A 24,750-nucleotide genomic window follows, 5' to 3' on the forward strand; every position below is an offset into this window, starting at 1 on the left:
CTATTAAAAAACAAAACAGAGGAAACTTTCTTAACCAAATAGCCTCAGAGAAAGTTTAACCAGTGTAATCTCATGGGCATAATCCATATTTCATAAATAAACTCATAAAAACAACAAACTTTATAAATATTTAACATGCAGGTATTTGGGATTATTCAGCAAATTTAATTATCTATATTCTGATTTCTCTTTTTGTGCCAATTAGCTCGTATTCAGCCAATATTCAATTTTTATAGAAAAAAAGCAAAAATCAGAGGTATGATTACTTCCTACTTCTAACATTCCCGTCTCCAGGAGATGAAGGCTGCCATCGTCAGGGATGAGTCGGGAAGAGCGTGGCCCCTTTATCCTATCATGAGATGTTGCCTCCCCTCTGTGGTCTCCTTCCCCAAAACATCATCCCAGTCAAACTAGGGAAACGTATCAGACAAACAAAATTCTATTTTGTAAAACTGAGGGAGGTTCTACAGAATACATGACCAGTATTCCTCAAAATTGTCAAGGTTATCAAAGAAAGAAGGCGGGGGAAGCCTGCGAACATGTCACATCCAGAGGAGCCAAGGAGACTTGATGACTGATGCAACCTGGTGTCCTGAATGGAAAAGTGCAGCAGGAAAAGAGCACTGGTGAGAACCAATGAAATGGGAACTCAGTGTGTTGATGTTGTTGTTGCTGTTTAGTCGCTTAGTCGTGTCTGACTCTGTGCAACCCCATGAACTGTTGTCCACCAGGCTCCTCTGTCCATGGGACTCTCCAGGCAAGAATACTGGAGTGGGTTGCCATTTCCTCTCCAGAGGATCTTCCCAACCCAGGGATCAAACGCACATCTCCTATGTTGGCAGGTGAATTCTTTACCACTGAGCCACCAGGGAAGCATGAATTAAGTATGGATTTAGTTCATAATAATATACCAGTATTGATTCTTTCATTGTGACAAATGTGCTACAGTAACTTGAAGGGTTAACAATAGGGGAAAGTGGCTGAGGGGAATATAGGACCACACTGTACAACCTTTGCAACTTTTCTGTGAACTGAACATTAACGTAGAATAAAAAGATTAAAGTTGAAAGCAATACTATGAAAGGACCCTGTAAGAGAATACTCAAACCGTAATAAATGACGTATGATTAATATCCAGATTATGATCTACAAACTGATTAGGGAAAAAAGCCCCAAAAAATAGTAAAGTAAGGAAAGCACCAGAACAGCTTTTTTCCTGAAAACAAATAACAAATACTCAATAAATATGAAACTATGTTAAATGTACACAGAGATCAAGGAAACACAAATTAAAATGGTCACTTTTTAACCATTACATTAGGAAATGTACACTGATTAAGTCTAGGACAAGATTAGAGAAACTGGGTGGCCATTGACTGCTGACAGAGCTGTGAATTATTATAGCATCTTTGGAAAGAATTTTACAGTTTATATTAAAATTATAAATGCTTAGACCATTAAGTCCAGAAATTCCAAATGTCATTATTTATCCTAGAAATACGGTGGCCAGAAAATAGGTATAAGGACATTTGTTGCTGTAATGTTTATCAAGGTAAAAATTTGACAACTATGCCCATATTCATAAATAGCAAAGTGAAGTGAAAGTCACTCGGTTGTGTCCAACTCTTTGCAACCCTATGGAATATACAGTCCATGGAATTCTCCAGGCCAGAATACTGGAGTGGGTAGCTTTTCCCCTTTCCAGGGGATCTTCCCAACCCAGGGGTCAAACCCAGGTCTCCCACATTGCAGGTGGATTCTTTACCATACATATACTATGTATATGATACATGAGATAGTATTAAAAAAGGAGAGAGACCCAAGATTTTGTTGAGTGGGGAGAAAAGCAAGCTACCAAAGAGTAAATTGCCGCACTTTAAAAATTAAATAGGAAAAATGCTAACAAAATTATATATTTCATCCAGGAACCCTATATTATGTAAACACACAGAAAATAATGTGGAAGATGCTTCCTAAATGGATGGTAGTGGGTACATCCTGAGAGCTGGGGAGACACATATGTTAAGGATCCTTAACAAAAGGACTCCAGCCAGTGCTGTCTGCTACGGATTTGACAACCAACTCTCCCACTGGGGCTTCCCAGGTGGCGCTAGTGGTACAGAACCCGCCTGCCCATGCAGGAGATATACGAGACGTGGGTTCGATCCCTGGATCAGGAAGATCCTGGAGGAAGAAATGGCAGCCCACTCCACTATTCTTGCCTGGAGAATCCTGTGGATAGAGAGGAGCTTGGCGGGAGTCCCTGAGGTCACAAAGAGTTGGACATGACTGAAGCAACTTAGCACACACATCTCCCACTGTACTGTCTACTGGTTTCTGAGGAATAAATCCATCCACCATGAATAATTTTATGGCTTCAAAAGCTACTATTTTAACAGCTATATCTTCCAAGCCCATATAAGATGGCTCTAACGTATTACTGACTCTAGCCATGCTCCTTTTTTTGACTTGTACAGTTAGAACTATTTTTAAATAAGAAATAAAAATACTCTATCTGTATTATTCAGAGACTATCCAGAATCAGAAAGGTCCTGAATGGCATTTAAAAGTCCTTGGAATGCTACCATGCACTCTTGATGTTATTTAAAATTTCTATGTCAGCAATAGCAGGAATTGAACTCACACCCCCTGTGTTAGAAAGCAAAGTCGTAACCACTGGACCACCAGGGAAATCCCAAACAGCAAAAGTTTTAGCAGCACCAAATGTGAAATCAATGTTGTATTTATGAAAGAACTCAGATGGAGTAGAAAGTTTCAAAATGTATTCAGTACCAATAAGATGAAGACACGCTGACTTCTATAGACAATAGGTAGGATGCAGCAAGGTTAATCAGGGAAGAAGAAAAAAAGACTAATTGTATTCCTTCCACACAGAGAAGGAATTTGGTTCTTAAAAAATACTGTCTTGTATTTTCAGCTAATTGATACAGACACCATAATATAATCTCCACCTTTTGATAAGTATGTGTGATATCTAATTTAGTACTACAATAGTTTGGTCAAAGTACTCAAAGGGTTTCAAGTTTGTTAACTGTTAAATCCAACATGAAGACCAGATCACAAAACCCAGAAGTTGGGTGCTGCATGGTGCTGAGGTTCAGATGCTCAAACTGGCATCTGGTCTCCTCACCCAGGGAGGCAGGTCTGCCTCCATCTTGAACATTTGGTGAATTTTACATAGTGAAGGAGCTTAAGAAATCTAATGAAATATAATCTTAGTCTAAGATGCTTCAGATAGCTACCTTGTTCTTTTCTTCTCCCCTCCGTTTTATACCCCTCAGAACTTCAGTCCAGAGATCATTGTTTTGAAATAACAGAAGCATTAAAATGATCTTAAGTTGATGTGAATAATTAAATGATCTTAAGTTGAAAGTGAAAAAGTATTTGAATTTTTGAGAAAGATAATGAAAATGATATGGTTATCTCTGCCTCCTCCCTACCTCAACCAAAAAAGCTTTAGAAAAACTGAAGTGAGAAATTACTACTCCACTCAATAAATAAGAAAATAAAAAGCAAAGAAAAATTAAATTACTTTCTTTTCAGAGTAGAGCAAAATGCAAAGTTTCCTTATATGAGAATGAAGGAAAAATCCATTTCTGCATTTTATCTCATTTTTCTTTCATTTTGTTTTGTTTCAATATAGTCTCCACTAGGAGATGGTAATATAATGAAGAAAAGAGGTTTGGGCAGAAAGAAAGGTAATAGATTCAAATAATGTTAATTCTCTCATTATCTGCTCTTATATCTAAAGTCTGGGTATGATTGCATTCCCTGCGGAAAAAGGAAAATATATCTGGTGGTCCGGTTATAAATAGGCCAATATTTTATTCCTATGTTACAAAAGAAAGAAATTTTAAGTAAACCTACATGTGTGCTACTTATTTGAGTAATATATTTCTAATCCTAGAAGCACTTGGGAAAATAGTATAATGCAAAGCCTCATTTTCCTCAAAGGAACAATGCTATAATCAGAGGGATAACTGTGAGATACTTACAGTTAGAAGTAATAAAGTTGAAGAAAGAGTTAAAATAAAGTAAGATAATAGTCTGGCAAGAAATGAAAATGAAAATGGAACTTCTATGACTTGCTGCAATTTGGTTTTATCTTCTTGTTGGAATGAATATTGAATTCAAGGAGGCACAATTATTGGCGGTTCCTAGAAAAGAATGAATTCCATGCTTAATAGTTAATAAACTTAAATTATATCAAAGTAACTTTTAAAAACTTATTTCTTTTATCTACAATATTCTATAATATCAAGCAGGTAGCTATTGGCTATAATCTCCAGGGAACTGTATCACTGTGATCAAAATCTCATAGATTCTGTACGAGGCCAACAATATAATCAGGACAAATTACAGTGTAATATAGTACGACTGTTCTTGTGCAAATGTAATGTGACTGTCCCATTATTTGCATCTCATATTTTAAGATAGTAGGAACAGAAAGAAACCATGTATAGAAATTCACTTTTTAAAAAGAACATTAATCTTTTTTTTTATTTTATTTTATTTTTAAACTTTACAAAATTGTTATTAGTTTTGCCAAATATCAAAATGAATCCGCCACAGGTATGTGTTCCCCATCCTGAACCCTCCTCCCTCCTCCCTCCCCATACCATCCCTCTGGGTCGTCCCAGTGCACTAGCCCCGAGCATCCAGTATCGTGCATCGAACCTGGACTGGCAACTCGTTTCATACATGATATTATACATGTTTCAATGCCATTATCCCAAATCTTCCCACCCTCTCCCTCTCCCACAGAGTCCATAAGACTGTTCTATACATCAGTGTCTTAAAAAGAACATTAATCTTAAATTCAGACAATATAAATACATTTACTAATCAATTAAAACTATGAAGTTCAGGTGACTCAGAATATTATATCTGTAATAATTTTTTTATTGTTCACAGTATACAACAAGAAGCTTAAAAGGGAAACTAGAACATCAATAAAATCAGTTCTAATGAAATATGCAAAAATCAGGGATACAAATGCTTGGTCCAGAGTTAGCTATTATATCAAGTTCATTTCCCCAATTTGAAGCTTTTAATGATATGAATAGATAGATTAAGGTAGAGATACACATAAACTTTTCAACAATACAATGGAATCACATTCATTTGAAGCTCACAAATTTTGTAGATAGATCAAAAATTTTTATAATTTAATAAGTACCCTAAAGATATTCAAGAAAAGTTTATATCATCTTGGACCTCAGATTATTCCTATAATTTCAGATGTTCAACAAGGTAAAAGATAACTAAACAGCTGAAAACACAAGACCCTATATGTAAGAATCAGCAGAAATAACAGAAAACTGAAATGGATGCATAGGAACTCTCAGTTCAGTAGCTCAGTCATGTCCAACTCTTTGCAATCCCATGGACTGCAGCACACCAGGCTTCACTGTCTATTACCAACTCCCAGAGCTTGCTCAAACTCTTGTCCATTGAGTCAGTGATGCCATTCAACCATTTCATTCTCCATCATCCACTTCTCCTCCTGCCTTCAATCATTTCCAACATCAGAATCATTTCCAATGAGTCAGTTCTTTGCATCAGGTGGCCAATGTATTGGAGCTTCAGTATCAGTCCTCCAAATGAATATTTGGGACTAATTTCCTTTAGGAACTCTAGATAGTAGAATTATCAAACTACAAAATAAGTAATTTATTATAAGCCAAGGTTAAAATTATCCACAGCATAATGGAAACTGTTACACAGTGACTTAGATGGTTTGGAGAAAAATCAAGTACAAAGTTTAAAGCTGAAAATATAGTAACTGAAATTAAGAACTCAGTGGGAGAGTTTTCACAAGACATCCAGCTGAAGAGTTAGTGAAACAGAAGATAGGTTAGAAGAAATTAGCTGAGTGAAACATGGAGTAACAAAAAGATTTAAAATAATGTTTAAATGTAGGCAACGCTGTTGCCGATGTTCAGTGGCCAAGCCATGTAAAACTTTTTGGGACCCTATGAACTGCAGAACACCAGGCTTCCCTGTCCCTCATCATCTCCTGGAGTTTGCTAAAACTCATGCCTATTGAGTCAGTGATGCCATCCAACCCTCTCATCCTCTGTCGTTCCCTTCTCCTGCCTCCATTCTTTGCCAGCATCACAGTCTTTTCCAAAGAGTTGGCTCTTTGCATTAGGTGACCAAAGTATTGGAGCTTCAGCTTCAGCATTAATTCTTTCAGTAAATATTCAGGGCTGATTTCCTTTAGGATTGACTGGTTTGATCTCCTTGCTGTCCAAGGGACTCTCAAGCATCTTCTCCAGCACCACAATTTGAAAGTATCAGTTCTTCAGCACTCAGCCTTCTTTATAGTCTAACACTCACATCCATCCATGACTACTGGAAAAATCATAGTTTTCACTATATAGACCTTGTCTGAAAAGTGATGTCTCTGCTTTTTAATACACTGTCTAGGTTTGTCATAGCTTTTCTTCCAAGGAGCAGGTGTCTTTTAATTCCGTGATTGCTGTGTCTGATCTGATGTTAATCTCATTCAGTCTATTTTTGTGTGTATATGTATTGTATTTTTCACCTCTCAAAGTTTCCTTTGGTCCTTTATCATGTTTATCATTTCCTTCCTGATCTTTTCCATGTTTTCTTTTATATCCTTGAGCATATTTAAGATTTATAAACGTTGTGTTAAGATCCTTGTCTCCTAATTTCTTTCTCTCTGTCATTTTTGGTGATGATTTTCATCTGGGTATTGGGTGTAGTTTCCTGCTTATCTGGAAACAAAGTAACTTCTTTATCATTTACTGATCACTGTGAGGGTTATGTCATTCAGAGCTGGATTTTTGTTTGTTTGTTTTCTTTTAGTGAGTATTTGCTTCTCTAGCACTTTCACTTGTACACCATGTTGAGCCCTTCAAGGCTTGTTGCTAATCTTTATCAGTGAGCCCAGAGATGACTCTAGGAGTAATTTAGCCCTGAGATGATGGTGTAACCCCTGGGAGAATTTTTCCAATACCCCATGTCATACCAGGAAAAGGCAATGCAACCCACTCCAGTACTCTTGCCTGGAAACTTCCATGGACGGAGGAGCCTGGTAGGCTGCCGTCCATGGGATCACGAAGAGTCAGACACGACTGAGTGACTTCACTTTCACTTTTCACTTTCATGCATTGGAGAAGGAAATGGCAACCCACTCCAGTACTTTTGCCTGGAGGATCCCAGGGACGGGGGAGTTTGTGGGCTGCCGTCTATGGGGTAGCCCAGAGTTGGACACAACTGAAGCGACTTAGTAGCAGCAGCAGCAGAAGCATGTCATACCAAATTTCTTCATGCAGGTTGCAAAGACCATGAACTCTCCCCAGTCCTGTGTGAGCTCCTGGAATCCTTTGGTCTACTGCTTCCTGGTGGCTCTTTTCTTGGCTTCTGTAAATTCACCTCCTACATGTGCAGATGAGTATTTAGCCAAAGACTCAGAAGGAACCCTCTGCAGATCTCCAGCACTCTCTACTTTTCCTGGCCCTCTGCCCATGAAGTGTGACTGCATCAGCCTCCCCAAACTGCCGTCTCTGTCTCCCTAAGTCAGTAAGCCACCAGCTCCATGTATGTCCTCCCAGCCTCTACCACAGCCTGGAAACTGCTTCAAGCAGTTAACCAGGGTACTTATAGGGCTCAGTCCATTGTTTTCCTTCTCTTGGGCTCGCAGTCCAGTTTTCTAGGTTTTATGAAAGAAGAGCAGCTTCTAAAGCATTTAATTCTTCCTGGGCAGAAGTAGAAGTCCTGCAGTAGGTACTCTTTTATGCTTTCTTAAGATTTAATAGTGCTAATGCAGCCTACATTTAAACCTATCTAAAGAACTTCCCTGGTGGCTCAGATGGTAAAGAATCTGCCTGCAATGCAGGAGACCTGGGTTCAATCCCTGGGTCGGAAAGTTTCCCTGGAGAAGGGAATGGCTACGCACTCCAGTACTCTTGCCTGGAAAATCTCATAGACGAGGAGGCTGGTGGGGTACAGTCCATGGGGTTGCTAAGAGTCGAATACGACTAAGCAATTAACACTTTCAAACAGCTTACAAGTTTAATCATAGGCTGCATTAGCACAATTAATTACTAAGAAAGCATTCTTGCCCGGAGAATCCCATCTACAGAGGAGCCTGGTGGGCTGTAGTCCATGGGGTCGCAAAGAGCTGGGCACGAGAGAAATGACTGAAATGCATATACACAAATGTAAAAATACAATATTTTGTCTATTTGTGTCTGAGAGTTTTTAACCCAATCAAATTCCAGGACAAAAACTGTTGGCATCTAAGGTTTTCTTCCTCCTCCTCCTCACCCCATCACTTGACTGTTATCTCCTTTTGCTCCTTCAAATATTTGCTTAAATTCCTGTCTCTCATTATAAAATATTCAGTGATAAGATCTGACATATAAGGGAATGGATATGCCCTGCATTGGGTAGGCTGTCTACTGCCCCTCACTTAGGGAATACCAAGAAAATCTTACTGCAATGAGCTGGTTGGTCAAGGGTTAAAGATTAGTCATTTCTGTTTCAAAAATGACTATACATTACTTGTCACTTCCTGAGTGTGAGTCATTCATATCAGCCTGATAGCTGGCATTATAAAGAATAGATCTTTCTTTATGACTTTTTTCCATCAGATTTATTTTTGCTATTTCTGAGGCAAGTGTCACAGGAAAGCAATATGTATATACATTCTCTGAGCAACTGCACCAGGTAAAACATTAAAAGGATGGGAGGCTGGCTTATAACTGTGTCTGTGAGGAGGGGCAGGGGACATGTGGAAGGGCGGGGTAATTGAGGGGAAGGATGGAGAAGGAAATTTTGAACACTTGGCCAGCAAAGACACCGCTGTCAGCGCTGAAAATGTGAAGAGAATGTTAGCATCAACAGGACTCTACCCCCAAAAGAATTCTAAGGTTTTAATGCTATATCAGAATCTTTCCTACAGTACCAAAATGTTTAAATGCTGTATGTTAGAAAATTTCTCAAACAGACACAAAGGTGGACATTGATGATATCTTTGGTGGCTAAAGGGAAGATTTCTACTTCATACCATGTTTCACATTTTTGACAAACAGGCTGAGCTAATATGACAAGTTTTCCTTATTGTTAATTCTTTATGGTGAGAAAATACATATTCTTAATTTTATTACCATTCTTTGAACTTTCTCTAAACTTCAAACTTAAAGATTTATTGTTCAAAAGGAAAAGAAAAGTAAAAAGATAGTCAAAGCATGAGAATTTAGCGATGATTTCAGTAGTTTGGCTTGGTAATAAAGAGAAGATGGAGAGAAGATCACAAGAAATCTTTAAGGAAAATACTACTATTATTCTAGCTTTGCCAGCAAAGAACCAAAATGTCCTCATCAAGACTCAAACTGGCCTAAACAAAGTGAAACGATAAAAAGTGGGGTGGGGGGGGGAGTAGAAAAAACTTGAAAAATTTTCCTCTATACTTATAAGTTCTTTTGGCTGATCGAATTAAATTGACATGAGATAGATTAACAGGAGAAAAGCAGATGTAATTTCCAATGTATGACAGGCTCACAAAGACATGAAAGGGTCAAAGGCAGTCAGGCAATTGAGGCTTATCTCCCACCCTGAGCTAAGGAGGCTGGGGTGGCGGGAGCGGGGGGCGGTGGGGACGGGAGGCTGGGACTTCAAAAGGGAGGAAGGCAGTTCACAGGGAGATAGGAAGAGACCACGTTTGGTAAACAAATGTTTGCCATGCCAGGGAGAGACAACGGGACACACACACCATACGCACTCAAGGGACACAGGCACTGCCGACTCCCTCCTGCTCACCACACCTGGCCCGTATCCTTTGCGGTTCTCTCTGCTGACGGTTCTCTTTTCTTGTTTGTTTATCTGTCCTTTTTACTCAGCTTGTTTCAACATAATTACTTTGAAATTTCTCATTTTGTGTATATCATGGGTGCATTCCATTTATTCCTAAATAGTATTCCTTTATGGGGACATTGTTTTTGTTGTCTAGTCACTCGGTCATGTTCAACTCTTTGCAACCCCATGGACCATAGCCCACCAGGCTCCTCTGTCCATGGGATTCTCCGGGCAAGAACACTGGAGGGGGTTGCCACTCTCATCTCCAGGGGATCTTCCTGACCTGGGGATCAAACCTGTGTCTCCTGCATTGGCAGGAGTGTTCTTTACCACTGAGCCACCAGGGAAGCTTTATGTGGATATACCACAATTCATTTTTACGTTTACTTGTTGATGTACATTTGGACCATTTCCTGTCTGGGGCTGTCACATACATGATATGAATATGTGTGTACAAATATTCATATAGATATGTGCTATCCTTTGTCGTGGAGAAACTACCAGACTTCCCACAGTGGCAGTACCATTTTTCATTTCCACCGTTAATGTATGAGCATTCTAGCTGCTCCACCGGAAGCAGACAGTTCTTAGACCAGGCCCTCTATTTAAATCCTTTAGTCAGTTAAGGGGGAAGTAAAAAGCTCTTTCTGAGCCTTTTGGACCTTGGTCATCTTCAGCTTAGAATAATCCACGTACCAGAGTGGCACATTTTGGAGAGGCTCATTCTGAAGTCCTTTAATTCCATGGAACTAAAATATCCAGAACTGGATCCAGTAAGCTTAGATATAGCAACTCAAAGCACATTATCAGAGCTCTCTTGTGTGGACTCTTTACAGCTCCATAGACCTCCTCCTCTGTGGCTTAAAATTTACTCTCTATGTGGTTTCCCTGGTGGCTCAGTTGGTAAAGAACCCTCCTGCAATGCAGGTTGGGAAGTTCCTCTGGAGAAGGAAATGGAAACTCACTCCGGTATTCTTGCCTGGAAAATCCCATGGGCTGAGGAGCCTGGCAGACTACAGTCCATGAGGTCACAAAGAGTCGGATACAGCTAGAGCGACTGAGTACACAGGTACGTGAAAACTAAGTTATCATCCTCATAACTCGCGATCGTGAACAGCTCTCTCACTCCTCTGTCCAGGAAACTCCAGCAAAATTCTCAGACTGGCTCAGTTCAGGCCATGCGTGCTCAGTCACTTCAGTCATGTCTGACTCTTTGTAACCCCATTGCTGTAGGCTACAGGCTCTTCTATCCATGGGATTTCACAGGTAAGAATACTGGAGTGGTTACCATGCCCTCCTCTAGGGGAATCTTCCCAAAATCAGGGATTGAGCCAGCATCTCTTGTGTCTTTTGCATTGGCAGGCAAGTTCTTTACCACTAAGCCATTTGGGAAAACCTCAGGCCATGGGCCCATCCCAAATTAATCACAGTGGCCACGGGGGTTGAATGTTTAGACTGCCCTCTCTGAGTCACTTTATGGAGGAGGTAAGACCTTGGATTTCCCTGGTGGCTCAGTGGTAAAGAACCCGTCTGCAACACAGGAGACTCAGGTTTGATCTCTGAGTTGGGAACATCCTCTGGAGAAGGGAATGGCAACCCACTCCAGTATTCTTGCCTGGGAAATCCCATGGACAGGCTGGCAGGCTACAGTCCATGGAGTCACAAAGAGCTGGACACGACTTAATGACTAAACAACAAGAAGATCTTGGCAACTTTGCTAGGTGGGAGAGTTGTAGTTCCTGAAAGAAAATTGGTTAGAAGACAAAAGGTAGTATATTTCCACAGAAATATACTCAGAGAAACTAAGTTGAATATTCAAGATTCCATAACCATTCGAGGCTGAGCACTGGAATGAGTAGTACGTAAGTATTTACTGACTAAATAAACTTGAGCCTGTGTTTTAAGATCCAAACCCATGTCCTTTCCTGCACATACAGCCTCTTATTTTTTGAACAACATACCCACGTCTCTTATGTCTCCTGCATTGGCAGGTGGGTTCCTTACCACTAGAGCCACCTGGGAAGCCCTACTGAACTACCCCTACATTCTCAAAGTGAATAGAATTCACCATGTGGATTGACAAAGAAAATTGAAACATAAAATGAGAGTCCTTAGAAGACCAATGCTACATGACACTGCTCTATTGTCAATTCTTTGTACTACTCTTGGTTATAAGGATTTGCTAATGATCTTGCTAATTCTTTGAAAATGAAGCATTTTCAGTGCACTCAACCCTCCAACATCAGGGGTAGTTTAGCTTAAGAAGAATGGTAGAATCCGCTCCCTTAAGAGCCAGAGAACAGGACTATTATGCTGCTACTATTTCCATCTGTGTCTTTCATCTATTGTGTTTTATCTCCTCTTTTTCTCAGATTCTATCAATAAGAATGCTTGATTTGAATTAATGGGAGAATGAGATGCTAGTGTCTGTTAAATGTTTTTAAAAATCTGTTTTATCCTTTAAAAATCAAAACGATTTTTCTTTTCCTTTCAAAGTGAAAAAGGAAAGAGAAACCTGAAAATTATCAAGCATGGAGGGAGACATTTGCATTTAGGCTCCGGCACTAAGTTATTTTTCTGTTGTCAACAAACAGAGAGCTTGATTTTAAGGGTTGCCAGCTTCTCTCTAAGCTTCATTATTCCCTTCGGCTCCACGATAAAAAGAAAGAAGTTACAGATACTCTTTCTTTATCATCTAGGATTCCTGGGGAAAGATTGAAGCATCCTTTCTGGCTTTGAGGGAAAATGTGTGACTTTCATTAACACGAACAGGAGTGCTTTGAGCTGGTAGAAGAGACTCCATGTTTTAAATGCTTGAGTGATGATTCCTGCAAAGCTGGAAAAGGCTTTTTGTCTCAGGCGGCTCTGCCTACTGTTGCAGGACCAGAATTATGAATCACAGTAGGCTGTCCTTTTAAGACAGGCTCTCCATCCACAGTGATTCCAGGACACTTGTGCAGAAGAAGATGTCATTGCAAACAATGCCATGTACCAGGCACGCTTCATCACTCCAACACTACTAGAGAAGGCTTCCCGGCAACACACTTGTTACCACTGGAGAAAGAAAGACCACGCTAATTGAAACACTATGTAACACTCTTCTTTTCTCTGGTAGGTTTAAGGTAAAACAAAAATAATAGTATTGCTTTTGTAGTTGCAAAGGCTGAAGAAAACCCATTGAAATATATGTGGACACAACCACCTTATTCTTTTTTTTTAATATCCCATATGTACTATGTAAACAGAAATACATATTGTTTTTTATGTTCACATCTGAATAAGAAAAATAGCCTTTTAAGTAAAATAATTATGGAATAGGAAGAGATAGCAATGGTTTTTTAAAGAGCCAATAAATCATATAAACTGATCTTTCAAAAAATGTTTGTAAGTTGCTAAAGATATGAAGAGAAGAAGAAATGACTGAAATTAATTCTGAAGACAAATCCCTATCAAAATGAGAAAGTGCACCAGCTTACACTAAATGAAAAAGCACTCATGTGGCATAAAGCAGATAGAATAAATCAGCTTTTAAAGGAGTAAAAATATTCAAAAGGAGAGCTGTTTGAAAACAAACAAAAAAGAAGTTAGAAGATGATGAAACTGCCAAAGTGAGGAATGGGCCAGGCCAGTGGCCCAGGAGGGTTTACCAGTTCTCCTGGGGCTGCCCTGCATCTCTTAAGCTGGAACCCTGCTCAGTCTGGGGATCCACCCAGTCCACCAACTGGTACCCTCAACTCTCAATGTGCAGGCAGAGGACCACCCAGTGCACAGCAACTCACCTGGCCTTGAAGACATCCAGCTCCAAAGTACTTGTAGATTGGTCTTATGCTGCTTGGTCTGGAGAAAGGAGACTAGCAGCAGTCCAGGGTGTTAAGACAGAGTTGAAGGGTCTGGGTGTGTCAGAGCTGACCCAGACATCCTCTTGGAGAAAGTGTAGAAAATAGAAACAGGGTCAGAAACTGTTAGGACAACCACATGTCTGTTATTTTTTACCAAGAAGACACACCCATCCTGAGTGCATGACCCCTAACAGTTGTGTTGTCAGCAAGTTGGAAAGAGAAAGATGCTTGCCTTTAGGATAATATTAAACACCAAGAATTTACTGGCTGTTTCCCAGGGGCTTTTTTTTTTTTTTTTTTTTACCATGAAATCATGAATTTAGCAATGAGGGCTGAGAAAAGCTGGAGGAAGACACACACAGAGGTCTATTTTGCATTTCCAAAAAGATAAGTAAATCTGAAGTTAGTTGTTACTGAGGCTGGCTTGTGTCTGGTGCAAGTTCAGAATCTTTTGGCTTACTGGGAAATCTGTCAGGCAACAAGGATGTGGGGGGAAGACACACAGTGGGAACCTGTCAGAGAGTCTGGAAACACAGTCCTTACCTTTGAGGTGCTTCAACATTACCTGAGAGGATCAGATAGGAGCACAATGCAGTTCTTTTAGGGACAATTTACAAGCAAGACATTTCACAAGACAGAGAGCTATTTTATATCTCTTAGAGCCTGAGGAGTCATGTAAAAAGCTTGCAAATAACTCTCCCCCAACAGTAAGCTGAGGACAGCAGCTCACTCACACCTATTTTTTAGATGAAGAGGCGAAGATGTGATACAGGAAGCAGCTTCAGGCACTGGCTCTCAAGCCAGCAGGTAGAGCAGGCCCTGTCCTGTCTTGTCTCCTTCTCTGTTTTGCTTCTTGGCCCTGGCCTCTCACTCTATGCTCATACCTCTGGGTGACATGCTTGTCAATCCCCAGTTTTACACCATTCCAGTCCATGATGAATTACACATGGGGTAACCTCCAGGAGACATCAACCTCATGGTCAAACCTCTTCTGAGTCTTGCTGCTGCCTCTAGTTGAAGGATGTGGGTGCATCATTTATCTCCATTCTTTCTGGGGTCTATTCCAGTGCCTGCTACTCAAGGACTCCATATTTAACATGCATAATGGATCGCTTAAAAGAAAGTTGCTCAGTCATGTCCAACTCTTTGAAACCCCATGGACTGAACAGTCCATGGAATTCTCCAGGCCAGGATACTGGAATGGGTAGCCTTTCCCTTCTCCAGGGGGTCTTCCCAACCCAGGGATTGAACCCAGGTCTCCCACATTGCAGGCAGATTCTTTACCAGCTGGGCCACAAGGGAAGTCCAAGAATACTGGAGTGGATCACCTTTCCCTTCTCCACGGGATCTTCTTCAAACCCAGGTCTCCCGCATTACAAGCAGATTCTTTATTAGCTGAGCCGATCTCCTATACATAAAGGTATAACATCATCATCTAGCTCTCAAAGTCCTCAGGCTGAATCCTTCATCCTGCCTGTTATCATAACATCTCTCCACTCTCTTGTACGTATTTTAATTCATCTATAATGCTTCAGGCACCGACTCTGTATTGGGTAACTGGCTTCGCTTTCTTCACACCTTTTCTCCTACTGTTTTGCACGCCTGGACCCCTTCCTCTCACCTGCCGCACCACCTTTTAAGTCCTATGACACCTTCTCCATAAACATGCCGTCCACCTCGGGATAGTCTTTTTTTCTCTTTTGAACATATAATTTGTGCCACTCCTATGGCTTTTTGAATTCTAATTGGGTGTGTTCTGGGCAAGTTTTGAGTTTTCTTTGCACAGTAACTGACACACAGTAAGAAATCAGTAAAAGTGCTTGTTGAATAAACAAATAGCAGACTTGTACCCTGTCCCCTTCACTGTTAAGGGAAAAATATTAGACGGTAGCAACCATGTTTAATTTGCAGCAAAAGAGGAAGAAGAGATGCAAATAAGGGAGAGGGGCTTAATTGTTACCCTTGATTTTGCCCACTTTCCCGTGTCATCCATATCATCCTCCATGTACCCTTCCTACTGCCCAAATGCCCACGCATTTGTGGATCCAGATACCCACTCTCCAAAACAAAACAAAACAATCTGAATCAGGACAGGCATTGTACTAGAGACAGCTAAGGACTAGGTGGGGGCTTCCTTAGTGGCTCAGTGTTAAAGAATCTGCCTGCCAGTGCAGGAGACTCATGTTTGATCCCTGGGTGGGAAAGGTACCACGGAGGAGGAAATAGCAAACCACTCCAATTCTTGTCTGAAAAATCCCTTAGACAGAGGGGCCTACCGTGCTACAGTCCGTGGGGTCACAAAAGAGTCGGACATGACTTAGTCACTAAACAACAGCAACAGACTAGATGACAAGCATCAAACAAAATCATTGTAATGGGCTTTTCTGACCCCAACAACACATAAACCTCACTTTATTCTACTTTCTGCTTTTGAGTGAGCCAGATCATCATCCCAGGTGGCATCTCAGTGAGTAATAATCCTCTCTCTCCATCATTTAGGGACCCATGTCAGAAGATTGCTCTCCAGAAATCTCTGCATCTCCAAAAAAAAGACAATGCACCAGTTAGATGCAAGTATGAAAGCACTTTGCTTCAGGGATAGTTTTATAATAAACAATGGGAACATTTGTTAAATATTTCTGATAGATAGAAGTTGAAAGGCAGATAATAATATGTTCCTACATAAATTTCACTGGTCCTAAGCGGTCATGAAAATAAATGGAATGTGTATATTAAGAAACCTTGTCAATGGTGATACTATACATTGGGGGTTTTTAATATAAATATAAAAAGGAGAAAAATAAAGCAGTGGTCCAATATGGTATGATTAATTAGGAATGTGGAGGGGGCAGAATTAAAAGGACTACTGTTACCTCATACTTATGTGAGGATCACCTCCCACAAGCTGACATCCTGTTACGGAGGGACTTGTCCAGTGTGTAAGGAATCAGGAATTTCAGTCTCAGGAGTCCTCAAGCTTCCTTGTCACTTAATTCAGTAGTCAATGTGCTGCTGACAAAAGTCTGCCCACTTCTTACCTTTGCAATTCACTAATTCAGCACTTGCTGACGTTTTTTTAGCGATTCATCTAAAATCCAGTTAAGACAAAACTGGCACAATTTTAATGCACTAGAACCAGATTGAATTCCACAGCTTATGTGACAGCAAAAGTGCTAGTCATGTCTGACTCTTTGCAACCCCATGGACTGTAGCCCACCAGGCTCCTCTGTCCGTGGAATTTCCCAGGCAAGACTACCTGAGTGGGTAGCCACCCCCTTCTCCAGGGGATCTTCCTGACCCAGAGATTGAACCCGGGTCTCCCACATTGTAGGCAGATTCTTTACCATTTGACCCACCAGGGAAACTGCAGCTTATGACTCCCATGAATCAAGTGACCATCTATTTTATTTTCTTCAGATTCTTTTGCTAGAATATTTTCAGGCAGAAACTTTGGAAAGTTCAGCTACTGTCATCCATTTGGTTGATAGCAGGAGGACAACTGAAATCTATATCTGTGCAGGTTTGAGAGGTCTCTGTATACACCAGGATGAAGTGAAGGGTCCACGCACTGCATTCATTTGTCTTCAATGTTCTGTCATTATGACAAAGTAGGATTTATCAGTGTGGATGGGAAAATTGAGGCACATACTCTTACTCATTCATCTGGCCCTCAAAGATGTCTTATTTCTTTATAATTTTATTTATTTATTTTTGCCTGTGCTGGGTCTTCACTGCTGCGGGGAGACTTCTTTAGTTACAGTACACCAGCTTCTCATTTGGAGAAGGCAATGGCACCCCACTCCAGCCCTCTTGCCTGGAGAATCCCATGGATAGAGGAGCCTGGAAGGCTACAGTCCATGGGGTCGCTAAGAATTGGACATGACTGAGCGACTTCACTTTCACTTTTCACTTTCATGCATTGGAGAAGGAAATGGCAACCCACCCCATGTTCTTGCCTGGAGAATCCCAGGGACAGAGGAGCCTGTTGGGCTGTCGTCTATGGGGTCGCACAGAGTCGGACACAACTGACGCGACTTAGCAGCAGCTTCTCACTGTGGTGGCTTCTCTTGTAGTACAGCACGGGCACCAGGGTACACAGGCTCAGTGGTCGCAGTTCCTGGGCTCCAGAGCACAGGCTCAATAGTTGTGGTGACGGGCTTAGTTGCTCCATGGCATGTGGGATCTTCCTGACCCAGGGACTGAACCCATGTCTCCTACATAGGCAGGTGGATTCTTTACCTCTGAGCCACCAGGAAAGCCCCCATGGTGTAGGAAAATACTCCATTAATTACAGGGCTCCAAGCAAGGAGAATGGGCAACTCATGCCCCAAAAGACCTGAACTACCTGATTGTTTTCAAGGAAGGGTTTCTAAAGGGTCTGGGGATTGAAGGTTGCAGCTCATGGACTTTCTTTTCATTGGGTGGTAGTAAGGAAACAGGGCAGTGTTTCAAGAATCTTAATCCTTTGCCTTTCAGTTCCAGCAAGTCTGGAATCTATGAGCTTGTGGTCAGGGTGTAGTCACCACCTTCCAAGGGGGTGAGTTAGAATCCTAGTTTCTGCAGAACAACTCAAATATATGGATCAGATTACTATGGATATGCCTTGAAAAAGAACTAGGTCTCTGTTTTATAACTGAACTATTATCTAAGCTGTTATCAACCTGTATCTGCACATTCCACAGGGAGTTTGGCTTCATTGCAATTCTCTGCTCCTTTACTTGGCTTCTCTCATGTCTGCACCCACCCCAGATACATTGTCTTATTAGACACCACATCCTCCCGGGAGGTGCCCTTGGCCCCCACTGACTATTGTGATTCTCTTCCCACATATCAGCTGGAGAAGCTGTACCAAGCTTCCTGCTACTCATCTTCTGCCTCCCACGGTGGTTGTGGAGACTTACACTGTTGAGGAAAGCTGGAAATATCCTAGAGGAATTCAAAATTAAAATAAGTCTTCATCAGATGCATAGGTTTGACCATATGAATACTTGACACATTTTTCTCTCTGGTTAAAAATAGGAAAGAAAGTTGCCCTTCGTTAAATCAGAGGACAGAATTAAGAAACCCCAGAAAACAATTACATCAACCTATGTGGCCAGTTTTTAAAATATGATTTAGAAAGGAAAATATAAAGCTTCTTTGGGCTTAAATGTTATTGGTCTCCTTTAAGCTAACTCCCAACCTGATTATGTGACTTATGTGATTATGATGACTAAACTATATCTAATACAAAGGCATGAGATGGCAAAAACAATACAGACCAATTGTTGGTAATTCAGAAATAAGAAAAGGTCTCCAAGGATGGTTTTGAAAATACATGTTCTCTTGCCAAGGACGTAGACGTTAGCAACAATGGACCGTTTAGTCTTCTGGAGGGAGTGGGTGGGAAGGGATTTTGAAAACAGAGAAATGCAAGGCTGGAGCCCAAAGGTGGGAACTGCATTGAGAAATAATAGGTGTACAACATCCATCAAAGAAGACAATGGCACCCCACTCCAGTATTCTTGCCTGGAAAATCCCATGGATGGAGGAACCTGGTAGGCTGCAGTCTATGGGGTCGCGAAGAGTCGGACTCGACTGAGCGACTTCACTTTCACTTTTCACTTTCATGCATTGGAGAAAGAAATGGCAACCCACTCCAGTGTTCTTGCCTGGAGAATCCCAGGGACGGTGGAGCCTGGTGGGCTGCCGTCTATGGAGTTGCACAGAGTCGGACACGACTGAAGCGACTTAGCAGCAGCAGCAGCACAACGTCCATGAAATGTTTACCAATAAACAGTTTCGTGCAAGGTCTAACAGTAAGCGTGGCCCCAGGCTCTGGGAGATGCACAGCTCCTTGGAGTTAAGTGTCTCCTGTACTTATCTGGCACAAGAGGGTACCACCTAGAACATTTCTCACACTTACATAAATGAGAAAATCACCTCCTTGGTGCTCTGGAAGCATTAATTCCTCTTCCTAGAAAAGCCAATTGACCCACAAGAAAAACTGCATTCACATTTCTTTTCTGTGGATATAGAAAACCAAGATCTGTGGAAGTATAGGTTTTCCTTACCTAGTCCCTGTATTTTCCAAACTGCTTCACGTTTCTGGTTATGTATGAAAATTTGAGGTTGACCATCGTAACTATTGAGCTTAAGGGGCAAAATGCTTGTAAGAGACTTCACTAGACACCCAAGTGAATTGTCTAATAGGGCCTCAAACATATTTCTTGAATTTTTGGAACTATATCATATAAAGATCATTTCTAAGTATGAGTAGAAGAGTAAGGGGAAACATGTTAATTATAAAGATTTTCTTAAGATTATTTTATTCAAACAAGATTTGCTGAAAACAGCTTCTATTAGGAAATTTAATATGATTGAAATTTCCAGGAGTTAATTTTCATTCCAGTCTTCTGCTATAATGACACTGCAGATTTTCTTTATGCCACAAAGAAGCATCTTTATGTTATAAAAGATAACATGTTTTTCATGCAATGTATAGACTTTATTATGCTTTTTTTTTTTAAAAAATCCCTTTGGGCCAGATTCTAATATAATTTCAGAAGAAAATTCCTATTGAAGTTGACTGAATTCCAATGTAATTTGAAAGCAATTAAAGTTTATCAAAGGAATTTTGCAGTAGAGTCATTCTGGAAATGAATCCAGACCAAAAGGGAATAACACAAGCGTATATAGGTCTTTGGAGCAGCGCTAAGAAATTCCTTAATTTTATTGACTCACTGAAACTACAGTGTTGCATTGGATGGTAGGCGTGTAAAAGCCTTACAAGGTCAGTCATTCATGCAGATTCATTGAAGTTTTAGAAATTGAAAAGTTTCTTAAAACTCAATAGCATCATCCCCAAATGGGTATTCCTATATAACCAGAAGTAGAAAATTTCTAGTATACTTTATTAAAGTGTAATCTAAGTCAAACACAACATAAAGTTTCCAATAAAACTTTTTCTTCTATGTTGTTATTATTCTTAAAAAAAAGAGAAAAACCCATGTGAAGGGTCATGTGTCAGCACCACATGACCTGAGTGTCCGTTGCCAGGGTCACACAGAAGTGGCACAGGAGAGACTTCCTGCTGGTCCAGTGGTTAAGAGTCCACCTTCCACGGCAGGGGATGTGCTTCCGTTCCTGGTCAGGGGACCAAGATCCTACATCTAATCCTGACTGGTGAATAACACTGCAGAGGTGACTAGAACCGTGTGCCCCAAGTAGAGCAGACCTTGAGCACCACAATGAAGACCGAACACAGCCAAAAATTTAAAAAAAAAAAAAAAAAAGTAGCAGAAGAAAACACTTCTAAACAAAAGAAGGGAATGCAGCAAGAGGAACAAATGTTTCTGTGAGCCTCTCTTTAAGGATTGTGTTACATCATTGATGTAGAATGCCTCATTTTTTACATAATACTCTATACTATGATGCAAATAATATTCTGTATGAAAAAAAGTAGAGGTTGCTTTTTATCATATCGATATCTGCTATATTAATATACTCTAACAGAAGTGCATGGATTCTAAGGAAAATGAGGTTTCTGGGGTGCCTCTTCATGCACATGCTATCTTGAGGCACAGTTTTGTAGAGGTCAGGCTTGAAAGTCATTAATCAGCACATACTAATTAATTGCTCTTAATTAAATAGAAAAATTAAATCGAGAAAATTTCAGAGTAAGTAATAAACACAGTAGGCTAATGACTATTATTGTTATGTCAACTGCACTTTCAAGAAACTTTAAGGTATCCAAAAACATGAGTCTACCCTCAATCACAATGATGGTATTTGACACACAATTTTGCTTACTCAAGTGAAAATTCCAAAAGGAACTTGACAGCCTAACCTTTTGAGTAATGTGTACCATCTTAGATGACAGAGCATTATAGCCAGAATGGCCACATGAGAAGCTCCACAGACCTACTTCCCAGTGATATAACCATACCTGACAATTTTCTTAAAAAATGAAGGGAGAACTTCCCTAGTGGTCCAGTGATTAAGATTTTGCCTTTCAATGCAGGAGATGCAGGTTTGATCCCTGGTCAGGAAGCTAAGATCCCACATGCCTCATGGGCAAAAAACAAAAACATTAAAAAAAAAAAGAAAGAAACAATATTGTAACAAATTCAGTAGAGACTTCAAAAATAGTCCAGAAGAAAAACTATAATTAAAAAAAAAAAGGAGAAGAAATGCAAAGGGTCCAGAAATTTTCCTAAGGACATGCAACAAATGGAGAAAAATGTATTCAAGAAAACTCTCCTGAATCTCAGTAAGATTATTTGGAATCTGAGCCATAAACACACTCCTTCCAGTTTAGCAGGATTAAATACCCATTTTAGGTGGGTATGGCCAGGAAGATGGGGTTCCTTCTTCCCTCAAACCTCAATCAAAGGATCCTTAAAAGGTTTATAGAGACTAAATTTCAAGAGCCCCTAAGCCCCCTTCCTCCACCCAACCCCCACTCACAGAGCAGAGGTTTTCCACCCAGAGGCAGACTGAGAATACCAGGACCTTGCTCACCTTAACCTCAGCTTATTCATAGGGTGGAAGTTTCATGCTGGGCGAGACAAGCCACAAAAACCAGAGGCTTCGCCCCGACCCAGAACACTGCTTGCAAAGCAGGAGAGTCAATTCACAAGAAGCAAACCACTGTCCCCACCCACAGCTCCAGAGCTATGTCTCCACAGCCCAAGTCTCCACCATGAACCATCTTCGCTTCCATTTTCAGGGATATTTGGTGTGATTTTTTTTTTATTTGCATTTAATGCTTTTCATTATTACAACTTCCACCCAACACATCTAAAATCTCTCAACACATACTTCCTAATTCCATCTGTATTATTTCTAACTTTGATATTTTGTATCATGAAATCCCTCAAATTGGGTCTATGTTACTGAAGTCATTAGTTTTAAGAATAATTGTAACGACGACTAATAACATGTACTAAGTACTAGCTTTGTGCCAGGCACTCTACTGCTTACATAAATTATCTCGTTCTGCCACATCTAATTGCATCTAAGCATATGCTTAAATTTGTCAGTAGCACTTAATATTAATTAACATAAAGATATTGATCATCTTTGAAAGAAATATCACAATATACTGATATGAAACCTATAGAATAAAATATTTTAAAGACATAAAATGCACACCACTTAATTATTATGCCATATTATTAAATTTATGTTTCTATTATGGAAAATAAAGCTATAAAATAAAAATAAAGTATCTGCTTTTTATCCAATTTATTCCTTACACCTTTCTCAAATTTCTAGAAACCACAGCTTCTCATATGTCAAGTACAATTAGATTCATATATTCAATTAAATCATCTAAGAAAGCAATATATAAAGTAAGTATTATGTTCTTGCATTAACTCCCAAATTATGTTTTATAACAAATCACCCTGACATTAATCATGGTATGAGGGTTGAAAAGCAACACAGGATAAGATTTTTACTAATCCTTCACATTCCATTTTGAAGCTGTGTGCTGCTCTTGATCAGAACTTTCATTTTATTATCAAGAATTACATTATTCTCCGAATGAGTGAATTTTCTGTTGGAGACAGGAAATGAAGGACTGCAAATGCTGGAAATGTATTTTTCCTGTCTCAGTGTTAATACATGATATATATGCATTCATATTAACAATAACTCTGAAAACTAGTTTCATTTCCTCTACACATAAGCAATAAACAGTAAGTGCAAAAATGTGAATACTAGCAGCAGTGATATGGATACAGAATATGGGGCTCCACTCGAATGTACAGCCATTTCTAACATTTCATTAGAGCTCGTGTACAGGCGACTGTCGCAGATGTCCATCACAGTTGGATTAGATGAAGAAAACAATGCAGGCTCTGAGGATAAACCGAAGCTGCAGCTCAAAGTTTCCGTTTCTTCTCCAAGGACACCATAGGACCATTGTCTTCCTCCTTCAAGGCAAAAAAGGAGGAGTGAATTATGTTACTGATATTCTTCCACAGAACTGAAAAAGTCTTTTCTACAGTCCAACAGGAGACAGCAACAACGAGAAGTTTTGTAAGAAAACGCGGAAATTTCAAAAATATCTTCATGCTCGTGTTTGTCATCTCTGCAATTTTTCCACATTTATTTCTTTGACAGAATCTATTAATGCAAAATTTCATAGAAACATGTATTTTCAAGCCAAATAAGTGAATGCTTGAACTGTTTTCTAAACAAAAAATTTGTATGTCATGCAAAATAATAAATAAAGCTTTTAGTTGTTGTCATTAATTTCGGGTGTAGTAATTGCAGGTGGTAACTAAGCACAAAGACCACTTCTTCCTAGTCCCCAAATTCTATTAAATAAATGAAGAAATAATAAATACAGAATAACACAGGAAACCAGCAGACATTTTGAGATAACTAAGAGTCTTCTCATTTAGAAAACAATATCAGCTAAGATTTTCATTCAATACATCTACTCGTGTTACAACAGATGGGCTGGGGAAACTCACAACTGGTTCATACAGTTGCTAAACATAAACTAGTCCAGTTTTTTGGGCAACAAATATCTATTAAAATTATGCATATACTTTTCACCCAGAATTACACTTCGTGGAACTTATGATAGAGATACAATCACCTAATTATATAAAAATTTTATGTGTAAGAATATTCACTGCAGGAAAAAAAAAAAAACTAGAGAAAAACTAACCAACTTCCTTCTTTAATAAACTATGATACAATACTTTTAAATTGTTCATACATGATACCTGTATGGATTTCCTTGTACATATGTACATACACATGACCACACATGTATGTATATATTCACATCAGTTCAGTTCACTTCAGTCGCTCAGTCGTGTTCGACTCTTTGCAACCCCATGAACCTCAGCACGCCAGGCCTCCCTGTCCATCACCAACTCCCAGAGTCCACCCAAACCCATGTCCATTGAGCCGGTGATGCCATTCAACCATCTCATACTCTGTCGTCCCCTTCTCCTCCTGCCCTCAATCTTTCCCAGCATCAGGGTCTTTTCAAATGAGTCAGCTCTTCACATCAGGTGGCCAAAGTACTGGAGTTTCAGCTTCAACATCAGTCCTACCA

The 24,750-nt window shown here is 40.0% G+C and overlaps 1 protein-coding gene and 1 long non-coding RNA gene across 3 annotated transcripts in view; one reads left to right on the forward strand and one right to left on the reverse strand.

Moving 5' to 3' along the window:
• Nucleotides 1-502: 502 nt before the first annotated feature.
• Nucleotides 503-23,614, forward strand: LOC129626708 (uncharacterized). The gene is made up of 4 exons (XR_008702154.1): nt 503-626; nt 7,326-7,568; nt 12,788-12,960; nt 23,478-23,614. It is a non-coding gene; the product is annotated as an uncharacterized LOC129626708 (long non-coding RNA).
• CA8 (carbonic anhydrase 8) overlaps nt 23,168-24,750 on the reverse strand; it is an 85,185-nt gene continuing 83,602 nt past the window's right edge. For both annotated transcript variants that reach the window (XM_055546058.1, XM_055546056.1), the window contains exon 9: nt 23,168-23,608. The gene's annotated coding sequence lies outside the window, so the exon portion shown is untranslated. The remainder of the gene's footprint in view (nt 23,609-24,750) is intronic.

This window comes from Bubalus kerabau, chromosome 14 (assembly GCF_029407905.1).
Source record: "Bubalus kerabau isolate K-KA32 ecotype Philippines breed swamp buffalo chromosome 14, PCC_UOA_SB_1v2, whole genome shotgun sequence".
Lineage (NCBI taxonomy): Eukaryota > Metazoa > Chordata > Mammalia > Artiodactyla > Bovidae > Bubalus > Bubalus kerabau.